Source organism: Chinchilla lanigera, unplaced genomic scaffold, assembly GCF_000276665.1.
Source record: "Chinchilla lanigera isolate Chin_1 unplaced genomic scaffold, ChiLan1.0 scaffold00044, whole genome shotgun sequence".
In the NCBI taxonomy this organism is placed as follows: Eukaryota; Metazoa; Chordata; class Mammalia; order Rodentia; family Chinchillidae; genus Chinchilla; species Chinchilla lanigera.
Window position 1 is genome coordinate 10,077,912 of NW_004955445.1, and position 9,298 is coordinate 10,087,209.

Genomic DNA, 9,298 nt, shown 5'->3' on the forward strand with positions numbered 1-9,298 from the left:
GAGAGGCCAGGGGAGATGGGGGGGCATCCAGAAAGTGTACCCTAGATCAAACAAGGTATACTACTGGGAGGAAAGCCAGAATAGCAAAGCCAAGGTCCTTAAAATAAAACTAAAAAGAGTAAAGAAATAAACAGATCACCTTAACTGAAATATTGTGTGCTATTCCACTTATACTCTAAGAACTTAGACTTACATATCAGATTCAAGAAAATTACTGTGGATGGTTTTAACTGTAGCAATAGCTTGACTGTAAAAACTGACTTCTAGAGAACAGCTAACCATAAGTATAACACAAACATTTAATGGGTAAATAGGAAGGACACAGATGGATCTGGGTATGCCTTTATTCCTTTTTTCAGGAAGAAAGTCTTTTCAATCTAATCTTCCTTAAAGCACGGAGAGAAAGACTAGAGGAATTCATAATAACCCTAGCTCTATAATTCTAGATTAATTCATAAAACAAAATCTAAACTTTTGTAAAACCTGGGGTGAGTTGTGCAGGAGGAAGAATTCAGTGCTACAGCAATTGTCTAGGAAACCTAAAGCCTTTGGTTTGAAACCCTGTACCACAAAAGGAAAATGAAATTATTGAGGTAAGTACAATTAACCTCTGGGTGAATGAGGTGTCAAGCATCTAATCCAGGGCCTGTATTCCACTGGGCTCAACCCCAGCCCAACAGATCACTTGTGAAACTTAGTATTCCACAACGAAGAACTTTGAGGTCAGTGGCATAAGAAAAGTATATTACTATTCCATAAAAACTTCACGAACAGCTACACATCCCTCAGCTCTGTTTTGAGACAGCATATAATCTTGCTAAGTGTTTAAGTTGCTGAGGCTAGGCGTGAACTCACCATCCTCCTTGTTATGGTTTGTGTCTGGGTGTCCCCCCAAAGCCTCATGGTGTCACGGGGCAGGCTTTTAGAGTTTGACTGATTATGGGTGTGAGAGCTACACCCGCCCATGGGGTGGATAGTTTGCACATATAAGGGAAAGGAAGAGGCTGCTTGGGGCCATTCCTCCCTTTAGTGCTTGTTGCTTTTGCTGTGTTCTGCAGCCCTGAGCTGTAGCCCTCTGCCATGTGCCACTCTGCCTTGTAACCTGCCAAGTATGGACTAAAACCTCCACAAACTGTAAGCAAAATAAACCTTTCCTTCCTTAATTTTGGGAGTCAGGTATTTTGTCCCAGCAACGAGAGAAAAGTAACCAAGACACTCCTGCCTCAGCCTCCTGAGTAGCCGGCAGTACAGGTCTGTACCACTACATCTGTCCATAGTGATCTTAATAATCTTCAGTACATCAAATAGTCTTTAACAACTTCGAGACATAATTCACATATCGTAATGAAAATACACAACTGCTTTTTAGATATATTCAGTGAACAAATATCAGTGAAATCACTTTTAGCATATTTTCATTATCCAAAAAAAACCAGCTGCCACTCCCCAAACCTTCCTATCTTCCACCCTTCTAACCTCATAAAGTACTCCCTACCCATTCACTGTTGCCCTTGGCAACCACCAATCTACTTTTTGGCTATGGATTTACCTACTTTGAACAGTCCATATAAATGATATCATACAATAATAAATACTTTTCACTAGATTCACTTGGCATGTTGTTACTTTCATCTATTAAAGTATATATTGGTATTATTTCATACCTAAATAGTTTCATAATCATTTTATAAATATGCATTTTATTTAGCCACATATCAAATACTTTTTTTTTTGAAACATGGCCTTTTTAAATGGCTACATTACTCAGGTTGAGCTCAAACCTGAAATCCTCCTGCCCCAGCCTCCCAAAGTGCTTAATGCTACTATGAATACCAATGTTTTAAAAGTTTGCATACAAATTTCTGTGTATTGAGATATTCCTAAATGAGATATCAGTGGGCACTAACAAAAACAGACTGGAGGAGCTGTTTGTTTTGTATAATATTACAAGTTGAAAATCAAAAGAAGTACTCTACCAAGAAAGCTACATTCCTGGCCTTTTTGTTAAGACAAGAGTCCTGCTAAATTGCCCAGACTAGTCTCAGCAGTTGGTCTTCCTCCTTCAGCCTCCCAAGTAGCAGGAATTATAGGCATATGCCACAGCCCATGATGATATATGCAAAATGGCCTCCAGAATTTGCTAAGAAACAGTAAGAAACAGACCATGCTGTTCAGAAACATGTCTTTTCAGCTGGGCATGGTGGCACATGCCTCTAATCCCAGCACTAGGGAGGCTGAGGCAGGAGAATGTCTGCAAGTTCCAGGCTAATCTGGGCTACAAAGTGAGTTCAAGGACAGCCTGAACTGCACAGTGAAATCCTACCTCAAAAAAGCCTTTAAAACTATGATTAATATACTTAGGGTTCTAGGGGGAAAGTGCACAACACACAAGAAAAGACAGGTATTTAGAAGTGGAAATTAATAAAGAATCAAAAGGAAATGTTAGAAGTGTAATAGAGCATAACAGAAATGAAATGTGCCTTTGATGGGTACAATAGGAAACTGGAATAACTAAAGTGGGGAGAGGGAAAGCAGTGAGCTTGAAGATGTATCATTACAGACTTCCAAAATTGAAATAGAAAAAAGAAAACATAATATCCAAGAATGATGTGGCAATTACAGAAGGTGTGATAGCCACATAAATAGAATAGTATTTAATAATAAATTCTGAAAAGACCAAGACTGTAGTGGCACAAAGTTGAGGAGTTAGAGGTCTCCTATGGCAACTAGGGGCCAATGAAAGGATTTATTGCACAAATGCATAAAGGAGTCAGCCATAGTGGCACATACTTGTAATCCCAGCACTCTAGGGGCTGAGGCAGGAGGATCTCAGCCAGCGAGAGCTACATAAATGAGTTCAACGCCAGTCTGCACTACATAGTAAGACCCTATCTCAAAACATCCTTGTCTCAAAAAGGCCCCCCAAATAATTTTATTGCATATATGCATAAATTAATGTTTTAAAATACAAAAAATAAACAGTCTGACATTTGGATTACATATGAGGAGAAATGCATCCCACTGATTACTCCCATTAATTCACACTACAAATCCTACTATATGCAGAATAGTGGGCTACAAGAAGAGTTCTACATGATACCATTTCACTTGAGAAATCCAAAAAACATACAGCTAGCAAGATGAGAAGCTAAATATTGAATCCAAGTCATTTTAATCTGAAGATCAAGTTCTTAACCAATGCCAAGAAATTAGTGTTTTAAATAAATAACAACTTAAAGTCAGGACATCAAATATTTTATTATTTTTCTCATGGAATCTCAATATAACTATATCATTTTCAGCTACTCTAATATCAGTGAATCAGCAGTGGCCTAACTGAAGTTTCTCTTTTCTAAACACACCTACTAAATAAAACTTCATTCCCATCAGCCTAAATAAACATAAATTAGATATAAGCAGGTCATCATCAACATGACCCATTCTGATAAATACTCCCCTTTTTGAAAAATTCCTGAAGAATTTCATCGTATCAAGACTTTCATCACTTAGCCTCACTAGCTGACATGCAATTATAATCAAAGAGAGAGGAAACTGATTAGCAGGTACCCCTAAAAAGCTCTTCTGTAATGAAGAACTAGATCTGCTGGCCACAGAAACTTAAAGCTGGCAAGAACTGGAATCTTCTAAACAATGTATGAACTGATAAACACTGAGAAACCAATGACAAGGTGAAGCTACTACTTCTTTAGTTTTCATGCTACAAAACTCTTATTTATTTATGGCTTTAAATTTCAGATCTTGTTATATCTGAGCAAGTTACTGACAAAATTGACATGTCTATTTTCCTGCACACACAGACCAAAAGTACTTCTTGCATTTTTTTTATTTATAACATAGAGTTGCTTTATAAGATTTTTTTTTTTAAATTGAGACAGGGTCTCACTATGGAGCCCAGGTTGGTCTTGAACTCACAGTGATAAACTTTTTGCTATGTAGAAATGTCTCATACTGGGGCTGGGGATTTAGCTCAGCGGCAAAGCGCCTGCCTGGCAAGAGCAAGGTCGTGAGTTCGGTTCCTGGTACCGGAGAAAAACCAAAAAAAAAAAGAAATGTCTCATACCAAGTGAGTGCACATATATACTAAAGGTTTCATAAACACTTCCAAACCACAGCGAACAACTGAACAATGAATTAGTGTTACTCTTGGCTCTGTGACTGTTTTATGTGTTTAATTTTTGTCTTATACTCCTGGCTAGTAAGCTCCTTTACTACATACTGTACATGTCTTTCTATCCTCCAAGGCATTTACTGCAGAGGTAGACTGAGCAATGGCTCCATTTATACCAGCTTCACAGTCAAGAATATTTGTCATTTCCAATGATTTTTACAGTTCTAGTTTTGTGATATCCTGTTAGTAGCATTTTAGGTTCACTGGTCCCTTGCAATGACTCGCAGAAAGCTCCTTAATTAATAAGCCTAAATTGTACATTCAAAATACAGCTGCCAGAGCTGGCAGCCTGTAATCCCAGCATTCAAGAGGAACCTTGCAAGTTCAAGGACAGCCTGCACTACAAAGTGAACTCAGGGCCAGCCTGAACTGTACGACCATTAATTAATTAATTAATTAATTAGAAATAGATCTCCATGAATATGGTTCATATCTAAATTAGCAAGCATAAAAGCAGGCCTTATAGTCCAAAGAGCTACCTTTGAACTTTCAGTAATTCAATTTCAAATTAAACAGAAAGGCATGCATAAACACAGTTTGTACAACTTAAAAGAATGTCAATTTTAGTAATACCTTTTTATACCAAGACTATACTGTACTAGATTTTTAGTTAAATGTGTCATAAATTCACATGACAATTATGCTGGCCTTGGCAAGGTTTTCAGTCCTTCATCCAATTATATAGTGTTCTGACTTTAACTAAACTGAGACAAAAAGTGGCCTAAAAAGCTTTCATGAGGGCCAGGCGAAGTGGAGTATCCCTGTAATCTCAGAGCTCGCCTGTAATCTCAGCACTCAGGGAGGCTGAGGCAGGAGGATCGTTGAAGTTCAACACCAGCCTGGGCTACAAAGTGAGCTCAAGGCCAGCCTAAACTACATATCGAGACCCTGTCTCAAAAAGACCATTTTGAAAGAAACTTTCATGAATCCAGGAATGGTGGCACAAACCTATAAGGCCAGCATATAGGAGACTGAGGAAGGAGGATAGCTGTAAGTTCCAGGAGACTGAGGCAGGAGGATAGCTGTAAGTTCCAGGCCAGCCTGGCCTACAAAATGAGCTCAAGGCCAGCCTGAACTGTACAGCGGGAACCTGCTTCAAAAAGACCAAAAAAAGTCACGGATATAGCTCAGCAGCACAAGCGCCTGCCTAGCAAGCAGAAGGTCCTGAGTTTGATTCCCTGTATCAAAAAGACAAAAAAAAAAAAAAAAAAAAAAAAAACAGAAACAGTAGTTTAATATAGTGCCTGGTCTCAGAATGAATTCCATACAGGAAGTACGTGACACTCTGTAAGAGACCTATCAGGTAAGATAGGAATATGAACAACAGGTTTATGTCAATGTCCATATATGAAATTCTGAAATGTACAAGTTACATAATTACCCCCCCTTTTTTTGCTTTAGTCATTTTACTGTATTTGTTCATGTTTCTAGTACATAATGATTACATTCCTACGGAAAGTTGACACGTATGTAACACATTAACTGTTCTTTTTAGTACAATTAAGTTTTATCGGTACATTTTAAATATACATAATGGCCAGTCATCATAGGGAATTTGTACCTCTACATGAGGTATTTTGATTTCTCTAATTTTCCCAATCCCTATTCCTCTCTTCATCCCATCTTGCCCTCCCTATTTACAAACTTGTTTCCATTGTACCCTCTTTTTTAATTGTTTTTTTCCCTTTTGCCTTCCTTCCCTTCCCCCTTCTCGTGCCCTAACTCTTCTTTCCTTTTGAACAATTTCTTCCCATTTCACAGTATCTATTGGACATTTTGGTCCTTAATTACATGAATACACACTTCTCAGATGAAGAAAAACACATTGCAAAAATGTTCAACATCACTGGTCATTAAATTTAAATTTAAACAAGACTGAGATTCCATCTCACCCCCAGAAAGAATGGCTATAGTCAAGAAAACAACCAATAACAAACTCTGGAGGGGCTATGGGGAAAATGGAACCCTTCCCCACTGTTGGTGGGAATGTAGACTGGTAGAACCACTATGGAAATCAGTGTGGAAATTTCTCAAAAAAACTAGGATTAGCAGCTAGGTGTGGTGGTGCATGCCTGTAATCCCAGCACTCAGGAGGCTGAGGCAGGAAGATCCTTCTGAGTTTGAGACTAGCCTGGGCTACAAAATAAGCTCAATACCAGCCTGAACTGCATAGCTAGACCTGTCTCAAAAAAGGACCAAAAAAACAAAAGGAATTTTGAAGGGAAAATACAAAAGCTAAGGTTAAAGGCCTAGACAGATTCCTAAATAAAGAACCACTTCAAATTTCAGAGAAAGGACTTTGTAGCTTACCTCCACAACCCCCACTCCCCCATGCTGTGCTGGGATCAAAAATGGGTCCTAGTGCACACTCAACATGCACTCCACCACTGAGCTTCAACTCCAGGCTTCAAACTGTTCTGCTTCCCTTTGTTTTGTAAGCCAGGGGTAAAGATATATTTAAGAAAGTCTTCTAGAAAAATGACAAGTGGGCAGAACAGATAAGCAAGCAGTAAAGAGACATGGACAAATACATTCACAAAATTATGGGGTCTTGGCCTTGAGGAAGTTAAAATTAGAAACATAAAATGGACCAAAAACAAAAAGACAGGAAAATTGCAAACCAGATAATGCCTATTTACCTAATGCATCATCAAAAGGGGATGGAATTCAAACAGGACACAGACTTCCAGACTAAAAAGAAATTTAACTAGCTAGGCAAAGCAAAATCGGTGTCACAGCTATCAGACAGTATTTTCGATCTTAATCTTCCTATTCTGATGCAATATTAAAAGGTATGAAAGGGGTCAGGTGAAGTGTCATTTGCCAGCAGAATATGGGGAAATTAGTCTTCACAGGTCAAAGAGTAAACAATTGGCTCACACTGATTCACGTTTCAACTAAATGCCCTTCAAATATCCACACATGGGAGATTTCCTCACTTCACCCCAAATATTAATGAATCTACCTACATATGCAAATTCAGACCTTGCCTCAACTTACATTAACTGAAGAGAAAAACATCAACATCAAGTACGAAACAAGTTTAAATAAAATCATAAAGAAGCGGGCAATGTTTTCAGAATGTTGAAGTCAAGAAAGTACAAGGGATCAAGTCAAAGTTAAACCGAATTAATTACCTGGTGAACCAGTAAAATGGTGTTCAAGTAGAGTTTGTTTTTAATGGTCTCTGAGTCCACTGTTTAGCAAGTATCTTAATCCTGAAGACAAAAAAGGGGGGAAGGGGTGTTGAATGTCATTATCCTTTGCTCACACAATCATTAGTATCAGTCAAACACAAATTAACTGCTCCCATCTCAAAACTGTCAAGTACAATGCCTCTTCCTAGGAATTTGAGTAAATACCTTATTTTGCCATTCTTTAATACTGCCGCTTACCAAAAAACCTCAGGCATGGCATACACAATACAGTGTGTAGACCTGGATAATCCCAAATTTAGGTAGCTGTGGACACAGCTCTGAGGCACTAAAAACTAATCAAAACAGATAGGTACTCTGAACTTGGAGATGTTCTCACAGCTCAAAACTGAATGCTCAGGGATCAAAGACATCAACACCCTGGTGGAAGCTAATGTTTAATACTCCAGACAAAAAACCAATACCCACCATATAAAGGAAGGGATGGAGCGAGAAATAAACATGCATGTAGGAAAATGCTGCAAATATTTTCTACTATGTAAGAGGATGCATCTCAGTCAGCAAAATGAAGTATAATAATGGTGAAATTAGGAGCAATTAATTATTTAAAACAATACGTGAGCATATAAACAGCAGGCTTTTGTACAGAAAGAAAAGGAGAGCAGTTTCTAGTGTGTCAAAGGAGTCTAAAAACAACCTTACCTCTCCTTATGAATTCCCAAATACAACAATGGAGCCAAAAACCTGAATGCCATTTTCTAGTACTATCTATATCAAACACAACTAAAACGATCACATAGGTCTGTTGGGATAGGGAACAGAAAAAAATGACATTCATAAAGTCCAAGTAACAAACATCTATAGCATGTTCAATCCACATGGGAGTACACAAGGGCCTGCCAAGTACAATCCTGCTACATGGCATGAATAGCTGTGGCACTTTTGAGGCCCAAAAAAAGGGAGGAAAGGGAGAAAGAAGGAACACATCACATGTAACTAAATGCAAAGAGAAAAAATCCAGGTAGCAGTATCAGCGTCTTACACTTACATGCCTATTATAATCAGAGAACAATTCAGAATTTATAATTGACATACATGCCAAAAGTAACCTAGGTGTTGTATTTAGAACTTGGAAAGTATCTTCCAATGTACAATAATACAACTATGTGTTACAATAATAGTTAAAGAGCCCAACCTTTGGAGTCAGCCAGATCACGACTCAATTCCCAACTAGTTGGGCAACTTAGGACTACTATGCAGGGGTGGGGGAGCTGTGAATTTACCTCAGGACCTCCCACTTGCCAGGCAGACTTGTAACTTCTACATCTTAATTTTTTAATTGGGGGAGGGAGTACAAAGGCATAAAAAAAGTTCCTAAGTCTCTTCTAAGGTTTAAATGAAAACTGACATTAATATTAGTACTTAGCACATAAAATAAGCTACTATCAACTAAACAAAAGACTATCTGACACATACGAATACCTAAGCATACTGAAACAAAATTTTTAAAACAGGAAAAAATACAATTACTCCGTTTTTAAATGAGTTCAATGTTTTTGCAATTGGATTTGTAAGCTGTTCCTATTAATTGGAAGATTAGGAAGACTGGGGGGAGAGGTAGAAAAAACTTCTGCAAAGAACTTCTAAGGGTTATTTCTGTTGAGACACAGTCTCACTACTTAGTTCAGTCTGGCCTTAAACTTACTAAGTACCCCAGCCTGTCCTTGAACTCAAAGTGATCCTCCTGCCTCAGTTTCCCAAGTGAGTACTATGATTGCAGCTGTGTGCTACCACACCCAGCAGCATGGGAGGGAGGGAGAGAGAGAGACAAAGAGGGAGGGAGGGAGCAAAGAGGGAGGGAGACAAGGGGGGGGGAAGGAAGGAAGGAAGGAAGGAAGGAAGGAAGGAAGGAAGGAAGGAAGGAAGGAAGGAAGGAAGGAAAGGAAGGAAGGAA

At 38.5% G+C, this 9,298-nt stretch overlaps 1 protein-coding gene across 1 annotated transcript in view; it reads right to left on the reverse strand.

Moving 5' to 3' along the window:
* Positions 1-7,407, reverse strand: part of Ncoa3 (nuclear receptor coactivator 3) — a gene marked incomplete at its 5' end in the record, with an annotated part of 64,403 nt that extends 56,996 nt beyond the window's left edge. The window contains 1 exon segment of the mRNA XM_005392342.2: positions 7,327-7,407.
* Between the last annotated feature and the right edge of the window lie 1,891 nt (positions 7,408-9,298).